General features: G+C 46.7%; 1 long non-coding RNA gene across 1 annotated transcript; it reads right to left on the bottom strand.

Moving 5' to 3' along the window:
- Positions 1-2,256: 2,256 nt before the first annotated feature.
- On the bottom strand, positions 2,257-3,431 carry LOC143984224 (uncharacterized). Its single transcript, XR_013274727.1, has 2 exons — positions 2,582-3,431; positions 2,257-2,435 (listed from the first exon to the last, which is right to left on the bottom strand). It is a non-coding gene; the product is annotated as an uncharacterized LOC143984224 (long non-coding RNA).
- Positions 3,432-18,927: the final 15,496 nt, after the last annotated feature.

The following is an 18,927-nucleotide window of genomic DNA, read 5'->3' as shown; positions in this document are numbered from 1 at the left end:
ACCAACCAACACTATGCCGAATTTACAAATTTTCGAATTTACGAATTTATGAATTTTCGAGTTTAAGAATTTACGAATTTCAATCATAATGAATAACCCGAAAAAAAAAAAAAACTAAAAATGAACAGTGTTTAATAGTGATCAAAAGCAGGTTGGAGGCCTTTTTTTTCGAAGAGGATTAATATTGCCACATTCAGACAGCAGTGGCATCTGCAGTGCAACCTGTTTAAAAATGTAAAATGATAAAACGTTTCAGCCTGTAATGATAATCATGTGTACCAAAAAAGCCATATATCTGAAACAAAATGTATTCAGGTATGCAAATCATTCATAAGGTTACTGTGAACCGATGCATGCTGATGTGCCTAAATTTGACCTTGGCCTCTAGACATCAATGACCTTTAGAGCTTGTTTCAGGTTCATAGCAGAACAATGATGATAGATCCTATGAACCCTCTAATGCTGCGTACACACGACTGGACTTTCCGGCAGACTAGGTCCCACGGTCTTCCCGATGGACTTTCGGTGAAATTCCGACGGACTTTCTGAACAAACAGACTTGGCCACACATAGCAGACTAAGTCCATTGGAAAGTTCATTAGTTTTGAACGCGATGACGTAAGATGGGCCTAAAAAAGGAAGTTCAATAGCCAGTAGCCAATAGCTTCCCTTGCGTCGTATTTGGTCCGTCGGACCAGCATACAGATGAATGGTTTTCCTGATAGGAATTGAGTCTGTCGGACAGATTTGAAACATGTTCTATTTCTAGGTCAGTCTGATTTTTTTAATGAAAAACAATCGGATTAGCCCCCACACGATCGGATTGTCCGACGGACTGATTCCGTCGGACCTAGTCTGCCGGAAAGTCCGGTCGTGTGTACGCGGCATAAGTCTTCCCCAGAGAGTTGACGTCCTAGCGTGCCGTGTTTGTTGCCCAAGTTACAATGTTGCATATATTACTTATTCTCCAATATTGTGTCTAAGACTGCAGAGTTTGAGGCTCCAGAGTTCCCGAGAGCTTGGGGGGGACTTTCAAAGAAATAGCTTTTTGTATGGTGACTCTGCAAAACTGTCAGCCCAGCTTGCTCACGGAGTCTGCCTAAAAGACCACCTGCGGCTCTTGTTGAAACAGTTTTTACCATCGTAGCATTTTTAGGAGAATCATTTCTTGCTTACCTTTGTATTAATATGGCTGTTTGTTTTCTTTTTATGTAAAGGATCAGTCCACCCTTAAATTTGATTTTGGTTAAAGGCTCGAACCATGTGTGCTGAGGCACCCCCTGGTTTCTTGGCTACTCCAGCAGCAAAATTCCCAACTCTGTTTCTGTCCACCTGGGAGTTTTGGGTGTTCCCGTCCAGCTTTGGGTCTGTCACTCCTGTCAGAACAGAACAGGAAAGTGTGTGTTTACACACACTCGTCCCTGTTCTGTCTCTCCTGATCAAGATCGCTCGTGGCCGGCGGTCATCACAACCATGGGGCACGAGCACCGCCACCCCCGCTGTGCAGCAGGCATGCGCGCGTGCCTGCTATCCCAACCCCGCGAGCCGACATATAGCGACGACGGCTCATGCAGGGGAGCCAACCTGCCGCAGTATAGATGCTGGCGCCTGTAGCCAATTGAAGAATCAGCTCGGGGGAGGACATCACTGGATCCTTGGACAGGTAAGGTGTCCTTATATTGAAAGTCAGCAGCTACAGTAGTAGTTTTGGTGGGGGAGGCTGGAGCTCCTTATTAAAGTGGTTGTAAATCCTTACAAACCACTTTGACCTACAGGTAAGCCTAGATTAAGGCTTACCTGTAGGTCCAAGCAATATCTCCCAAACCTATATGGTTTAGGAGATATTTGCCCGAAAACGGGCACCGCTGTCTATGGCGCATGCGCCGTAGACAGCGGCGCGCAGGCGCACTGAGCGCTGCATTTCCAAGAATGGAGCTGCCGCGCGTGTCGACTCCTGTGCGCATGCGCGGGAGTGACGTCATCGCGGCTTCGCCGAATGACAGCGGCGGAGCTGCGAGACCCCACCAACAGGATGGATGCGGCGAACTACAGGGGACAGCGGTGACTTCGCTGGCTTCTGTGTCAGGTAAGTGACACATAATGGGCTACTATGCGATGCATAGTAGTCCATTATGCTTTGCCTTTGCAGAGAATTAAAGAGGAAGTAAACTCATCAGGGTTTATCAAAAAAGTTTTTTTTAAGGTAAACCAAGCCTAAGAGAGTGGGATGTTAACGGTGCAATAAATCAAACTATATTCATATTAAAAAATTACAAAATTTATTTATACATAGTTCATAAAAACAGAGCAGTGATCTGTATAATCATACTGAGGTTATATACAACTTTGTGGTCCAATAGATGGTAAAGTTGAGGTAGTTGCGATTGATTTATCCCGACATGTTTCGCTTAATGCTTCATCAGAGGATAAGCCAACTACCAACATAATAAATTCAAAAAGAGAAAACATAAATTAATTACACAAAATACATTTCATTATACATAATTCATACAGGTAATCGGCATATATAGTGTTTAAAGGACACGAGTAAGGTTCAAAAAAATGATGGAAATATGCTCACCCCCATTTTACCGACCCATTCGTACCCCAGGAAAAGTTATATGACTACCAGATGGATAGAAGAATGCAGGGCAACAAGTACAGCAGCCAGGCAATATAGCTGGAGAGGGCATAGACGGCGGCTAATTGGGACAGAAAAATTATATCATATGTCAGCCTACTATTTATACATAAGAGCTATGTTGTTATTTTATTTTATACTATAGTCAATATATAGGAGTAACCTATAGCCTTTTTAAAAAAAATATTTTATTCTAGTATAGCAGTCATTTTCAAATTTTTTGCATTTTTAATTTAAATGAATATTTTATACTAGTGGGGCCCAATTACTGTTTATTTAAATACATCCACTTACATTTACTGACGATAAAGTAGAATTTCCTTAATATGTTTTATTTCCCAGATTTTATATTATGTCCACCAAAGTATATAGGGAATTCTCCTTCAAATTAAGATAAGCCCAGAATGATAGCACACTCACATGGGCTCTACAACCTGTTTGCACGATATCTAAGAAGGAAAAATGCATTTACCATTAATTAAAGTGTGGATAAAGAAAGAAATTCATTCTCAGCAATAAAATGTTAAAGTTACTAACCAGCCAGCAAACATGGACCTCCTCCTAGCACGGCTCCCCCACAATAGAGCCGAATGTTTTGTGTCCCAATATATATACCGCCGTCCATCGAGCCGGCGTCTGACGTCACCGGCTCGATGCGGACGTAAACAGCGGCAGTGCGCATGCGCGAGAGAGCCATTAGGGGAATCTGGAGACTACATTTCCCACAAGGCCTCGGTGCAAACACCGGTATTCAGGGAAACGTATAGGAGGGGACAGCCAGAGCGCAGCTAATGCAATGCTCGCTGCATTTCCAAGAATGGAGCTGCCGCGCGTGTCGACTCCCGTGCGCATGCGCGGGAGTGACGTCATCGCGGCTTCGCCGAATGACAGCGGCGGAGCTGCGAGACCCCACCAACAGGATGGATGCGGCGAACTACAGGGGACAGCGGTGACTTCGCTGGCTTCTGTGTCAGGTAAGTGACACATAATGGGCTACTATGCGATGCATAGTAGTCCATTATGCTTTGCCTTTGCAGAGAATTAAAGAGGAAGTAAACTCATCAGGGTTTACTTCCTCTTTAACCGTTTAAAATCTTTCATTAAGAGAAATAATATGTATAAGTAACCAATGATCAGTGGACATAAATATGTACAAATTATACAAAGAAGCAAAGTGTTCAAATTATTATAGCTGAACTCCAGACAGTTAAAGCGGCACTAAAGTCTCAGTTTTCTTTTTCTTTAAACATGTTATACTCACCTGCTCTGTGTAATAGCTTTGCACAGAGCAACACAGATCCTCCTCTTCTCGAGTCCCTTGCTTGTGGCCCCTCCTCCCTGCCAAATGCCCCCTACACCAAGCAGCTTGCTATGGGGGGGCAACAATTATGCCAAGCTGCTGCTCTGTGTGTCCATTCACAGGTTCAGCCCCACCTCCTCACTCCTCATTGGTTCACTGACTTTTGATTGACAGCAGCAGGAGCCAATGGCACCACGTTGCCTTTGCAGCCAATGAGGAGGGAAAGTCCCCAGCAGCCAAATCTCTCGTGCAACATCGCTGGATAGAGATGGGGCACAGGTAAGTATTAGCCCACGTACACATGGTCGGAGATTTTGGCAACCAAATCCGTCGGATTCTGCCCGTCTGATTTTGTCCGTCGGATCTTGTCCGAAACTGTTGCATACACACCGTCGGACAAAGTTGGCGAAAAATCCGATCATTCAGAACGCGATGACGTAATTTCGTTACGATGGGACTACATTCAGGCTAGTAGCCAATAGCTTTGAGGTAGGAATTTGATCTGAGCATGTGTGGCACTTGGTCCGATCAAAATGCTCTACACATGATCGGAGTATGTCCGACCAGTTGGTCGGGAAATATTTCCAACATGTTGGAAAATTGGGTCCGACGGAGATTCGGACGGAATCAGTCCGATGCAGACCACACACAGTAGGATTATCCGACAACACGGTCCGATAGGACACATTCCGACGGATTCTCTGACCGTGTGTACAAGGCTTTAGGTGGGCTGAGGGGGGTGCTGCTGCACACAGAAGGTTTTTTATCTTAATGTATAGAATGCATTGAGATTAAAAAAACAAAAAAAAAACCTGACTTTACAACCCCTTTAAATACACAGAAGAAATATAAATATACGGAGAGCTCTTTTTATCTGCTGGACCACAGCTTAACCCAAACAATTGGGGTAAGTACATAAAATGGGAAGAGTAGAAGAAAAAAATAATATATACAGATAAAAACGTAATTTATTCCACACTTAGAAAATATACTATCTCCTAAAAAACACATATAAGCCTTATGCACAAGTGCAGCTATAGGTGCGTTTTTTAAGCAGCTTTTCTCCTGCCAGGTGGCCAGTGTGCATGAGACCGTACAATGAAATTCCAGACTGCTATAATTGTCAAAACTGGAACATAAGATTGATGCGTTACTTGATAAAAATCGCTTCCTCAGGATCTTCGCTGAATTACAAATGGATATAAATTCAGAAAAATCCAATCTAGATAGAACGCATCATCAAGGAGGCCACATAAACCAAAATTAGTTCTCTCAATAGTAACATGATAGCAACGTTCAAATCTACATACACGTTTAAACTCAAGAGGGAAGACGCCCCAAAAAAGGGCCACCTAACCAAAATGGTGATAAATATAAAATGTACTCCCTGAAAGCCACTCCAAAGAAAAGGATGGGAGGGAGGAACCAACCCCCAAATGTGTAATAAACCAGTTGCTAACCAAATCGAATGCCGCGTACACACAATCGGAATTCTCGTTGGAAAAAGCTCTGATGGTTTTCCCATTGGAATTCCGATGGAATTCCGCTCAAACTGTCTTGCCTACACACGGTCACACCAAATTCCGACCGCCAAGAATGCGGTGACGTACAAAACATACGACCGGACTACAAAAAGGAAGTTCAATACCTAGTAGCCAATAGCTTCCATTTCCTAGTTGAATCTGAACATGCGTGAGTTTTTGCGCGTCGGAATTGCATACACACAATCGGAATTTCCGATGGAAAAACTTTGAGAACATGCTATCAAATTTTTGCTGGCGGGAATTCGGCCAGCTAAATTCCAATGGAGCGTACACACGGTCGCGTTTTTCGATGAAAAGCTCTCATGGGTCTTTTGCTGGCCGAAATTCTGATCGTGTGTACGCGGCATAAGAACCAAAAAAAAAATGCCAGCTTGAAGATGCCAAAGGTTCCCGAAAAAAAGGAAGGTCCTCTATCAAGTAAACCACCAAACACACAACTTAACACATGGCCCCCGTAGCCAAAATGATGACCTGGCATTATCAAATTCAGGTGCTACATTGCTTGAATTTAATTAAAAAAAAATATATTAATAAATAAATAAAATAAATAAACTAATTTATTCAGGGAAGCCTATCCCACGCCCACCTAACTGTCCCCGAGCCACCCCCATCAAATCATTCTCTGCAGCTATTACCTTTTGTATCACCACCGCCTCCCTTTAGAATGTAAGCTCTACGACCAGGGCCCTCCTGTACCTTTTGTATTGTACTGTAATTGTGTTGTCCCCCTATACATTGTAAAGCGCTGTGTAAACTGTTGGCGCTATATAAATCGTTAATAATAATAATAATAATAATAATATATATAATGATATAATAACCTCTTGCCAGCCACATATTGCACATATGCATCCATGGAAGGCCAAGGTTCCTTGGCTGTGGGCTCCCACCAAAGTGACGAAACTGTCAAGTACTTTGTTTTGGAGGCCAAAGTGACGAGAGGGCTTCCGGTGCGGCTCTGGTCCGAATATCCCTGAGTGTGGGAACCGGCACAGAGCAGAAAGAAGCACAGTGGCCAGTATTCCGGTAGGAAGTAGCATTAGTCTCTGGACTGTAGTCAGCAGCAATGAAGGCACACTGGAGGAGGGCCAAGGATGGTGGCTGCAGGAAGACAGTGGGAACAGGACCTTGTATACTTGGCACAGAGACTGTGAGGATGCACAGTCAGATGTAGTTGCAGATACCAGTTGAGATCATGGGCATGGAGAGATGGCAAGCCAGGGTCATCACAGAGGGTCAGCAAGGATGTAGTCAGTAGCCAAGCCGGAGTCATAAGCAAGGAGCAGAACAAGTAAGCACAGTCAATGCGCAGGCCAAGATCAATATGAGAAAGACAGCAGAGTGTAGTTAGGGGCAAGCCAAGGTCATAGTCCAGAACCCACAAGACAAGATAAGGAGCAGGCCAAGTCAGCAACAGGACATCAGACAGCAGAAGCATAAAGACAGGTCATGGGTAGCTGAAGAACATCCAGTGACTATCACACTTCAGGGCCTCCTATAAATACGCAGGTTAGCGCTATTCCCAGGATACTGGCGCACACAGATGCGCCAGCATGTCAGTGCAAGCTGGTTACTGGCCAAAGTCCATCTGTGTGTGGGCACATGTGTACGAGCATGGGCATGGGCATTAGCTGTGCGAGTATTGGTCTCCTGACACATAGACAAGTCCCGATCCCCAGTAATTATTGGACTGCCTCCTGGTCTTATGACTGCTGTGACAGCCAAACACAGTGGTCATGGGATCGGGCAGCCCTTCCAGCCCCCAGGGTGTAAATACTTAATTAAAAGGATGCCGAGGCTGGGCAGGATTAACGAACACAGATAGCCATTCATTTGCATTCTTTTTATCTGCTTGGAAGTTCTGCTTCAATTCATTGGCTCAATGTACTGATCACCTTATGCATAAAAAAAAAACAAAGGCCGGAGTTTCCTCTTAAACCAGTGATAGAGTTAGGAAGGCCTCAGCAGGTTTCATATGTTCTCTGGTTGAGGCGCATCCTAGACCTCTACAGATTAGTGATGGACGAACTTCCGACGGGACGTTTCGCGAACGCGAAACGCGAACGGACACAAACGTTCGCGAAAACGACCGTTCGCCGCGGGCTCCATTGACTTCAATGGGAGGCGAATTTCGCAAACCTTTAGGTCGAATTTGCGGCCACGGGGTAATTATTAGGGGGTAGCACGTAGTCCCACCACCTGGACAATAGCATAATACATGTATGAGGTGAATTTGGGATCGATAACTACAAGCATTTTTTTTTTATTTGGGAAATTGTTCTGACAATTCAGGACTATGGAGCTAATGAAGGCAATGGAGGAGAGGGAAGGTCAGGGACCAGGGTAGGCAAACAAGAGGGTGCAGGAGATACAGAGCACTGACAGCAGCACCGTAATACAGAGCACTGACATCAGCACCGTGACATACAGCGCTGACAGCAGCTCCGTGACATACAGCGCTGACAGCAGCTCCGTGACATACAGCGCTGACAGCAGCTCCGTGACATACAGCGCTGACAGCAGCTCCGTGACATACAGCGCTGACAGCAGCTCCGTGACATACAGCGCTGACAGCAGCACCGTGACATACAGCGCTGACAGCAGCTCCGTGACATACAGCGCTGACAGCAGCTCCGTGACATACAGCGCTGACAGCAGCTCCGTGACATACAGCACTGACAGCAGCTCCGTGACATACAGCGCTGACAGCAGCTCCGTGACATACAGCGCTGACAGCAGCACCGTGACATACAGCGCTGACAGCAGCTCCGTGACATACAGCGCTGACAGCAGCTCCGTGACATACAGCGCTGACAGCAGCTCCGTGACATACAGCGCTGACAGCAGCTCCGTGACATACAGCGCTGACAGCAGCTCCGTGACATACAGCGCTGACAGCAGCTCCGTGACATACAGCGCTGACAGCAGCTCCGTGACATACAGCGCTGACAGCAGCTCCGTGACATACAGCGCTGACAGCAGCTCCGTGACATACAGCGCTGACAGCAGCTCCGTGACATACAGCGCTGACAGCAGCACCGTAAGCAGCCCCAGGAGGAAGTCAGCACAGCACAGGGATGGTGTGATCCCCTCATAATAAGAACCCCCAGGAGGAAGTCAGCACAGCACAGGGATGGTGGGAGCCCCTCATAATAAGAACACCCAGGAGGAAGTCAGCACAGCACAGGGATGGTGGGAACCCCTCATAATAAGCAGCCCCAGTAGAAATATGACACCGCTCAACCTCTTCAAAGAGGAGGGTAGGGGCATATAGTACGGTGTGCTTTTTTGGGTCAGGGAAGTGAGCCAAATGAATTAAGAAGGTCTGTGTGCTTGATTCCAAAAATTGTTTATAGACATATACATGGTCTACTGATCACATGTGTTGAATTCCTCCGAGATCCATGCCTCATTCATTTTTAGAAATGTGAGGTAGTTAACACTGTGGTGAGCTAGGCGAGTACGCTTATCGGTCACAATCCCCCCTGCTGCGCTGAACGTCCTTTCGGACAGGACACTGGATGAGGGGCAAGCCAACAGTTCGATTGCAAATTGGGCAAGCTCTGGCCAGAGGTCAAGCCTGCCCACCCAGTAGTCTAGGGGTTCATCACTCCTCAGAGCGTCCACATCGGCCGTTAACCCAATGTAGTCGGACACCTGACGGTCTAGGCGTTCCCTGATGCTGGATCCGGATGACACCTGTCGATGGGTCGGCTGAAAGAATGACCTCATATCCGAAGTCACCAACACATCTTCAAACCGGCCTCTTCTTGCAGGCGCTGTTGGATTGGTACCCGCAAATCCTTCTCTGGGAGTGGGAATTGCTCCTCTGCCAGCGCACGCAAAAGCAGAATGCAGCATTTCTCGAAGCAAGGCCTGGAAGTGCTGCATTCTGACAGCCCTCTGCGACGGCGGTAACATTTCCGCCATTTTGTGTTTGTACCGGGGGTCTAAGTACGTTGCCACCCAGTACTGGTCCTTGACCCTCATGCTTTTTATACGGGGGTCCCTATTAAAACACTGGAGCATGAAGGCCCCCATTTGCACTAAAGTGGAAGCGGTGTGGTGGCCTGGCTCCTGCTCATCATCCAGGATAATGTCGTCCTCTTCATTCTCCTCTCCCCATCCTCGCACAACAGGGATCCCAGAAAGGTTTAAAGCATGCTCTTCTTGCTCCTGCTCATCCGCCCCGGCACCATCCTCCTCTGACTCCTCATCAGACTCCTGTTGTTGACTTGTCTCAGATAGAGTAGCCCCCCCTGGGAATTCATCCAGCATTGCGACTTCCTCATCTTCCCGCTCCTGCTCCTCCACAGCCTGATCAATGACACGACGCAATGCACGCTCCAGAAAGAAGGCATAAGGTACCATGTCACTGATGGCGCCATGGCTGCGACTGACCAGTTTGGTGATCTCCTCAAATGGCCGCAGAAGTCTGCATGTGTCGCGCATGAGCAGCCACTGGCGCGGTGAAAAAAAACCCAGCTCCCCAGAACCGTTTCTTTCGCAGAGTTCATACAGGTAGACGTTAACTGCACGTTTCTGCTGGAGCAGCCTATCAAGCATATAGAAGGTTGAGTTCCATCGCGTCGGGCAATCGCAAATAAGACGTCTGACCGGCAGATGGTGTCGCCGCTGAATGTCAGCAAGGCGAGCCATGGCCGTGTAAGATCTTCTGAAATGGGCCGAGATTTTCCTTGCCTGCCGCAAGATGTCCTGGACCCCAGGGTATTTGACAAGGAATCGCTGCACGACCAAGTTTAAGACGTGTGCCATGCACGGCACGTGCGTGATTTTGCCCTGTTTCAATGCGCTAAGCAGATTGGCACCGTTGTCACACACCACTTTACCAACTGTCAAATTGAGCGGTGTTAGCCACTCATCTGCCTGTGAACGCAAAGCTGAAAGGAGTGCCGGGCCAGTGTGGCTCTTTGCTTCCAGGCACAACAGACGCAGCACGGCATGGCAACGTCTCACCTGGCATGTGGAATAGGTTCTGGGGAGCTTGGGCGGTGCAGTGGAAGAGACGCTAGCAGCGGAAAAGGAGGAGGCAGCTGAGGAGGAGAGGGAGGAGGATGGAGTAGGAGGAGGAGAAGAAGAGTCAGGCCTGCATGCAATCCGTGGCGGTAAAACCAAATCTACACGGGTGCCACGGGTTACATGCTTGACGGCCGTCAGAAGGTTCACCCAGTGGGCAGTAAAACTGATATACCTTCCCTGCCCGTGTTTGCTAGACCACGTGTCTGTGGTCAGATGTATCTTGGCACCGACACTGTGTGCCAGAGATACATTCACTTGCCGCTGAACATGGCCATATAGCTCTGGGATGCCCTTCTCTGAGAAATACTTCCTTCCTGGGACCTTCCATTGTGGTGTTCCAATGGCCACAAATTTGCGAAAGGCCTCCGAGTCCACCAGTTTATATGGCAGTAGTTGGCGGGCTATGAGTTCTGACAAGCCAGCCGCCAACCGTTGGGCAAGAGGGTTATCCGGCGTCATCATTTTTTTACGCTCAAACATTAGGCCCACGGAAGCCTGCCTTTTTGCAGAAAAATGTGAGCTTGGCGTGATGGAAGGTGGAGTGGAGGACAATTGTGAGGAGAGAGGAGAAGGAGAAGTAGAAGACGAGGCTGGACGGTGAGAGCCTGCAGTGTGGCTTTGTGTGTTCCGTTGCTCCCACTGGGCTCGGTGATGGCTGCTCATGTGCCTTCTTAAGGCGGTCGTCCCTAGGTGAGTATTGGGCTTACCGCGACTAACGCGTTGACTGCAAAGATTGCAGATGGCAACGCTATTGTCAGCAGCGGACACGTTAAAAAAAGCCCACACTGCGGAGCCATGTGCCGGTGTCCTGGGAGCGCCAGATGTGACCGTACATGGTCGATGACTCGCTCCTGATACATTTGCAGTCTGCTTTGTCCCTGCTGTGCAATGTAAGTCATTGCTGCTTCTCCTCCCTATCTGCTGGTCCATATCTCCCTCTGAACTCCCCTCCTCTTCCTCTCTTGTGGGCACCCACGTGACATCACTAGACACGTCATCATCAACGTCACCTTCCCCACCGCTATAAGTAGAGTAGGCAGCAACACCGGGGACCAACCTCCTCCTTGGGCTGATCTGGGTACTGGCGTCAGACTGCTGAGTAGCGCTTGTTGCTACCTCCTCTTCCTGATCCAATACCAAGAGTGGCTGCGCATCAGAAATGTCCTCTTGATATGGATCGGAAAATAATTCCAGTGACTCAAGCGGAAGGTATGTGGTGGTGGTGGTGGTGGTCGTGTTGTTGGTGGTAGTGTCTTTGGGGGTGCACATAGCAGAGAGTGAAGAAGAGGGTGCAGATCGAGAGGATGAGGAGGGTGCAGAAGAGTAAGGCTGAGCGAGCCACTCAACCAAGTCTGGTGCATCCTTTAAAGTAATTGAACGCACCTTCTGCAACTTCCCACTTTGGCTCAAGCCTGTTGCTCCTGCCCTACCCCTACCACCCCTGCGGAAGGGCCTGCCTCTTCCTCTGCATGTCATTTTTTAAATGACCCTGTGACAAAACTCTTAGTCCCTATACCGCTGAAGGACTGCTGCAGTATAGGTGAGCGGTCAGCAGTGGTGCACGTCAACCCTATCTATTGTGGACCTATAGCGGTCCTTACAGAACAGCAGACTGTACCGCACTCAAGCCTATGTACCGTAGCACCCTATACCAAGTTACCAGTCCTTATAAGAACTTTTGTGGACCAAGCAGGTTGTGTATTAGTGTTTAGCAGACTGTACGTCAGTCCCTATACCGCTGAAGGACTGCTGCAGTATAGGGCAGCGGTCAGCAGTGGTGCACGTCAACCCTATCTATTGTGGACCGATAGCGGTCCTTACAGAACAGCAGACTGTACCGCACTCAAGCCTATGTACCGTAGCACCCTATACCAAGTTACCAGTCCTTATAAGAACTTTTGTGGAACAAGCAGGTTGTGTGTTAGTGATTAGCAGACTGTACGTCAGTCCCTATACCGCTGAAGGACTGCTGCAGTATAGGGCAGCGGTCAGCAGTAGTGCACGGCAACCCTATGTATTGTGGACCGATAGCGGTCCTTACAGAACAGCAGACTGTAACGCACTCAGGCCTATGTACCGTAGCACCCTATACCAAGTTACCAGTCCTTATAAGAACTTTTGTGGACCAAGCAGGTTGTGTATTAGTGTTTAGCAGACTGTACGTCAGTCCCTATACCGCTGAAGGACTGCTGCAGTATAGGGCAGCGGTCAGCAGTGGTGCACGTCAACCCTATCTATTGTGGACCGATAGCGGTCCTTACAGAACAGCAGACTGTACCGCACTCAAGCCTATGTACCGTAGCACCCTATACCAAGTTACCAGTCCTTATAAGAACTTTTGTGGACCAAGCAGGTTGTGTGTTAGTGTTTAGCAGACTGTGCGTCAGTCCCTATACCGCTGAAGGACTGCTGCAGTATAGGGCAGCGGTCAGCAGTAGTGCACGGCAACCCTATGTATTGTGGACCGATAGCGGTCCTTACAGAACAGCAGACTGTAACGCACTCAGGCCTATGTACCGTAGCACCCTATACCAAGTTACCAGTCCTTATAAGAACTTTTGTGGACCAAGCAGGTTGTGTGTTAGTGATTAGCAGACTGTACGTCAGTCCCTATACCAATGAAGGACTGCTGCAGTATAGGGCAGCGGTCAGCAGTAGTGCACGGCAACCCTATGTATTGTGGACCGATAGCGGTCCTTACAGAACAGCAGACTGTACTGCACTCAGGCCTATGTACCGTAGCACCCTATACCAAGTTACCAGTCCTTATAAAAACTTTTGTGGACCAAGCAGGTTGTGTGTTAGTGTTTAGCAGACTGTGCGTCAGTCCCTATACCGCTGAAGGACTGCTGCAGTATAGGGCAGCGGTCAGCAGTAGTGCACGGCAACCCTATGTATTGTGGACCGATAGCGGTCCTTACAGAACAGCAGACTGTAACGCACTCAGGCCTATGTACCGTAGCACCCTATACCAAGTTACCAGTCCTTATAAGAACTTTTGTGGACCAAGCAGGTTGTGTGTTAGTGATTAGCAGACTGTACGTCAGTCCCTATACCAATGAAGGACTGCTGCAGTATAGGGCAGCGGTCAGCAGTAGTGCACGGCAACCCTATGTATTGTGGACCGATAGCGGTCCTTACAGAACAGCAGACTGTACTGCACTCAGGCCTATGTACCGTAGCACCCTATACCAAGTTACCAGTCCTTATAAGAACTTTTGTGGACCAAGCAGGTTGTGTGTTAGTGATTAGCAGACTGTACGTCAGTCCCTATACCAATGAAGGACTGCTGCAGTATAGGGCAGCGGTCAGCAGTAGTGCACGGCAACCCTATGTATTGTGGACCGATAGCGGTCCTTACAGAACAGCAGACTGTACTGCACTCAGGCCTATGTACCGTAGCACCCTATACCAAGTTACCAGTCCTTATAAGAACTTTTGTGGACCAAGCAGGTTGTGTATTAGTGTTTAGCAGACTGTGCGTCAGTCCCTATACCGCTGAAGGACTGCTGCAGTATAGGGCAGCGGTCAGCAGTAGTGCACGGCAACCCTATGTATTGTGGACCGATAGCGGTCCTTACAGAACAGCAGACTGTACCGCACCCAAGCCTATGTACCGTAGCACCCTAGACAGACCAAGTTACCAGTCCTGATAAAGAGCTTTGTGGAACAAGTGAGTTGTGAATGATTAGCAGACTGCAGCAGAAGGGCAGCAGTCAAGTATAATATTCTTTCTATATTTGGAAGAAAGAATATTATACGTGTACAAGCCTATTACCGTACCACTGATACCAGTCCTGAAAAGAACCTTTGTGGAACTAATAGTAACAGCAAGTCTTTAAAATTATCCTCACTGCCTGACACACTGCTTCCTGCCTGTCCCTATACAAATTGGCAAAAAAGAGTAGGCTGGAACGATTAGCTGGAACAGCTCTTTTGTGGACCTGATAGTAACAGCTAATGATGATGATGATGATGATGATGAAGAAAGACTAATCTGGCTGAGCTGTCCCTAAAATAGCAGCATACAGCGCTCTGTCCCTTTATCTAAACTGACAAAAGAAACTCAGGCTGCTGACCTAACACCTATACCAGTCCTGAAAAGAACTTTTGTGTACCAAATAGCTAGCGTTTTCTCTGTCCCTACTCCACACAGGATCCTTTCCCTACAGTGACAGAAGAAAGAATGTAAAATGGCCACCGGATCGGGTGTATTTATAGGTTAGGGGGAATGTCCAAGTGTCCATGAGCTGTCATGTCTCAATTGGTTGTCCTGTAACACATGATAAACGTGTCACGAAAGGTTAAAGTTCTTGTATACATTAAACACGTAAGTCCGCCGGGGCGAACGACGGAAAAAGGCGTTCGAACCCGCGGACGGCGAAAGTCGGAAATTCGCCGCGAAACGACCGCCGGGCGAACCGTTCGGCCATCACTACTACAGATGTCATTATCTTTATTACAATCTTGCATCTTGAGCGCTCTGGAAGAAAATAGCTGTGTACTTGTAGCAAATTCTCTTCCCCCCCGAAGACAACTGCCGCCGCTCCGCATACAGCAAATAGTGCCAGTACCTGGGTAGGACAGGGGGGCATCATGCACCATTATTCTGCAAGCGTAAACAGGCGATGGAAAAATTAATGGCACCACAAAGGCTTACAAGGCAATTAAAACAATGCGGCATATCACAAATGTTTAGCTGGGACATTTGGAAGGATTTGCATGGTATAGAGGAAAAATGACAGTAGAAAAAAGAGCAAAGAGAGATCAGAGGCATGAAAGAAAGTCTGCAATCAATGGCTTAATGGCATGTGCTGATATATATATATATATATATATATATATATATATATATATATATATATATATATATATATATATATATATATATATATATATATACATATATAGATATCTATATATCCAGTATATATATATATATATATATATATATATATATATATATATATATATATATATATATATATATATATATATATATATATACACACACACACTATATTACCAAAAGTATTGGGACACCTGCCTTTACACGCACATGAACTTTAATGGCATCCCAGTCTTATCCCTTGTACACACGGTCGGACATTCCGTCGGATTTTGTCCGAAACTGTTGCATACACACGGTCGGACAAAGTTGTCAGAAAATCTGATCGTTCAGAGCATGATGACGTTATTTCGTTATGACGGGACTACGTTCAGGCTAGTAGCCAATAGCTTTGGTGTAGGAATTTGATCTGAGCATGCGTGGCACTTTATACGATCAGAATTCTCTACACATGATCGGAGTATGTCCGATCGGAGCATTTTGTCTGAAAATTTTACCAACAAGTTGGAAAACTTGGTTCGTCGGATACTCCGACGGAAACAGTCCGATGGAGACCACACACAGTCGGAATATCCAACAAACCGGTCCGATCGGACACATTCTGACCGTGTGTCCGGGCTTAGTCCGTAGGGTTCAATATTGAGTTGATTAAAAATAACTTGCGCTTAGTGAAAAAAATGGTAAAGAAAAAACATCTAAGAATATATAAGAAACTGCAGCTGCTGTTGCAAAGGTACTAGAACCTTAAAGATAATGTAAATAGGTAATAACAGCTCTGGTGGGATACAGTGCTAACATAACACAATATAACACACTGAACAATGTGAAAAAAATATACATAAAGTGCTTCCAACATATAAATAAAATCAATACAGTTCATATCATGCTACTTACTGTCTATTATACATTCCAAGGTATTAATTAAGTAGCTCCCTGGATTCCTCTGGAAGTTTGGATATTTATCCTTTACCTCCTTGTACTTCTAAGCCCGTTTGACCCCTGGTCTGCAAATCTGAGGGTCCATGAACTCTGGTGAGTGGGGTCACGAGAGGGGAGATCACTTAATCACAAGTGACCCCTGAGCTGCCAATCTGAGGGTCCATGAACTCTGGTGAGTGGGGTCATGAGAGGGGAGATCATTTTATCAGAAGTGACCCCTGGTCTGCAAATCTGAGGGCCCATGAACTCTGGTGAGTGGAGTCACGAGAGGGGAGATCATTTAATCAGAAGTGACCCCTGGTCTGCAAATCTGAGGGTCCATGAACTCTGGTGAGTGGAGTCACGAGAGGGGAGATCATTTAATCAGAAGTGACCCCTGGTCTGCAAATCTGAGGGTCCATGATCTCTGGTGAGTGGGGTCACGAGAGAGGAGATCATTTAATCAGAAGTGACCCCTGGTCTGCAAATCTGAGGGTCCATGATCTCTGGTGAGTGGGGTCACTAGAGGGGAGATCATTTAATCACAAGCGACCCCTAAACTGCAAATCTGAGGGTCCATGAACTCTGGTGAGTGGGGTCATGAAAGGGGAGATCATTTAATCAGAAGTGACCCCTGAACTGCAACTCTGAGGGTCCATGATCTCTGGTGAGTGGGGTCACTAGAGGGGAGATCATTTAATCAGACGTGACCCCTGGACTGCCAATCTGAGGGTCCATGAACTCTGGTGAGTGGGGTCACGAAAGGGGAGATCATTTAATCAGAAGCACTTATCCATTACTTTTGATTACTATTGAAAGCACTTAGCACAACAATTTTTTTTTAATTTTTCCACATTGTTTATTGTGTTATCCATTAACACCTTATCTTGCCAGTATTGATTTTCTTTATATGTTGGAAGCACTTAGCACTTTATGTATATTTTTTCACATTGTTCAGTGTGTTATATTGTGTTATGTTAGCACCGTATCCCACCAGCGCTGTTATTACCTATATACATTATCAATATTGGGTTGGCCCACTCTTTGTTGAGATCATATTATCTCTTCTCCCAGAAGAGATAAAAGCTTCATCTCTTCAGGGAAGGCTGTCCACAAGCGCATTTGTGAGGTCAATCACTGATGTTAGACGAGAAGGCCTGGCTCGCAGTCTCCGCTCTAATTTATCCCAAAGGTGTTCTATTCAGTTGAGGTCAGGACTCTGTGCAGGCCCTTCAAGTTATTCCACCCCAAACTCACTCATCCATGTGTTTATGGATCTTGTTTTGTGCACTGGTGAGCAGTCATGGTGCCTCATGGCAAAGAACTCTCTGAGGATCGAAAAAAAGAATTGTTGCTCTACATAAAGTTGGCCTAGGCTATAAGAAGATTGCCAAGATCCTGAAACTGAGCTGCAGCACGGTGCCCAAGACCATACAGCGGTTTAACAGGTTCCACTCAGAACAGGCCTCGCCATGGTCCACCAAAGAAGTTGAGGTCACGTGCTCAGCTTCATATCCAGAGGTTGTCTTTAGGAAATAGATGTATGAGTGCTGCCAGCATTGCTGCAGAGGTTGAAGGGGTGGGGGGTCAGCCTGTCAGTGCTCAGACCATACGCCACACACTGCATCAAATAGGTCTGCATGGCTGTCGTCCCAGAAGGAAGCCTCTTCTAAAGATGATGCACAAGAAAGCCTGCAAACAGTTTGCTGAAGACAAGCAGACTACGGACATGGATTACTGGAACTATGTCCTGTGGTCTGATGAAACCAAGATAAACTTATTTGGTTCAGATGGTGACAAGTGTGTGTGGGGGCAACCAGGTGAGGAGGACAAAGACAAGTGTGTCTTGTCTACAGTGAAGCATGGTGGTGGGAGTGTCATGGTCTGGGGCTGCATGAGTGCTGCCGGCACTGGGGAGCTACAGATCATTGAGGGGACCATGAATGCCAACATGTACTGTGACATACTGAAGCAGAGCATGATCCCCTCCCTTCAGAGACTGGGCTGCAGGGCAGAATTCCAACATGATAACGACCCCAAACACACCTCCAAGATGACCACTGCCTTGCTAAAGAAGCTGAGGGTAAAGGTGATGGACTGGCCAAGCATGTCTCCAGACCTAAACCCTATTGAGCATCTGTGGGGCATTCTCAAATGGAAGGTGGAGGAGCGCAAGGTCTCCAACATCCACCAGCTCTGTGATGTCATCATGGAGGAGGGGAAGAGGACTCCGGTGACAACCTGTGAAGCTCTGGTGACCTCCATGCCCAAGAGGGTTAAGGCAGTGCTGGAAAATAATGGTGGGCACACAAAATAGTGACACTTTGGGCCCAATTTGGACATTTTCACTTAGGGGTGTACTCACTTTTGTTGCCAGCGGTTTAGACATTAATGGCTGTGTGTTGAGTTATTTTGAGGGGACAGCAAATTTACACTGTTATTACAGCTGTACACTCACTACTTTACATTGTAGACAAAGTGTCATTTCTTCAGTGTTGTCACATGAAAAGATAGAAGAAAATATTTACAGAAATGTGAGGGGTGTACTTACTTTTGTGAGATAGTGTGTGTTATATATATATATATATATATATATATATATATATATATATATATATATATATATATATATATA

Source organism: Lithobates pipiens, unplaced genomic scaffold (assembly GCF_037356315.1).
Source record: "Lithobates pipiens isolate NorthernLeopardFrog02 unplaced genomic scaffold, aLitPip1_a1.2 Scaffold_16, whole genome shotgun sequence".
Lineage (NCBI taxonomy): Eukaryota > Metazoa > Chordata > Amphibia > Anura > Ranidae > Lithobates > Lithobates pipiens.
This window is presented reverse-complemented; position numbering and strand designations above follow the sequence as displayed.